Below are 900 nucleotides of genomic sequence, written 5' to 3' on the forward strand. Positions count from 1 at the left end.
CTCCATGAAGGATTATAGGTGTTTCCATAGGGTTCTCCCATGTAATTCACCTCTTCCATTGCTGGGTTCTCAGGATCACAAGCTTCTTCTTTAGAGGAAGCTTCCTTAGTACTGCCTGTTGCTGCTTGCATTTCAGATAGATTCTGAGAAATCATATTGACTTGTTGGGTCAATATTTTATTCTGAGCCACTATGGCATTCAGAGTATCAATCTCAAGAACTCCTTTCTTCTGAGTTGTCCCATTATTCACAGGATTCCTTTCAGAGGTGTACATGAATTGGTTATTTGCAACCATTTCAATGAGTTCCTGAGCTTCTGCAGGCGTCTTCTTTAGATGAAGAGGTCCTCCAGCAGAGCTATCCAATGACATCTTGGATAGTTCAGACAGACCATCATAGTAGATTCCTATGATTCTCTATTCTAAAAGCATGTCAGAAGGGCACCTTCTGATCAATTGCTTGTATCTCTCCCAAGCTTCATAGAGGGATTCACCATCCTTCTGTCTAAAGGTTTGGATTTCCACTCTAAGCTTACTCAATTTTTGAGGTGGAAAGAACTTTGCCAAGAAGGCATTGACTAGCTTTTCCCAAGAGTTCAGGCTTTCCTTAGGTTGTGAATCCAACCATGTTCTAGCTCTGTCTCTTATAGCAAAAGAAAAAAGTATAAGTCTGTAGACTTCAGGGTCAACCCCATTGCTCTTGACAGTGTCACAGATTTGCAAGAATTCAGCTAAAAACTGATGAGGATCTTCCAATGGAAGTCCATGAAACTTGCAATTCTGTTGCATTAGAGAAACTAGTTGAGGCTTTAGCTCAAATTTGTTTGCTCCAATGGCAGGGATAGAGATGCTTCTCCCATAGAAATTAGGAGTAGGTGCAGTGAAGGCACCAAGCACCTTC

The 900-nt window shown here is 41.3% G+C and overlaps 1 non-coding gene across 1 annotated transcript; it reads left to right on the forward strand.

The window, feature by feature from the left end:
- Positions 1–425: 425 nt before the first annotated feature.
- On the forward strand, positions 426–533 carry LOC148581160 (small nucleolar RNA R71). Its single transcript, XR_015899627.1, has one exon. It is a non-coding gene; the product is annotated as a small nucleolar RNA R71 (small nucleolar RNA).
- Positions 534–900: the final 367 nt, after the last annotated feature.

Source organism: Arachis ipaensis, chromosome B10 (genome assembly GCF_059453495.1).
Source record: "Arachis ipaensis isolate K30076 ecotype BB chromosome B10, ASM5945349v1, whole genome shotgun sequence".
Lineage (NCBI taxonomy): Eukaryota > Viridiplantae > Streptophyta > Magnoliopsida > Fabales > Fabaceae > Arachis > Arachis ipaensis.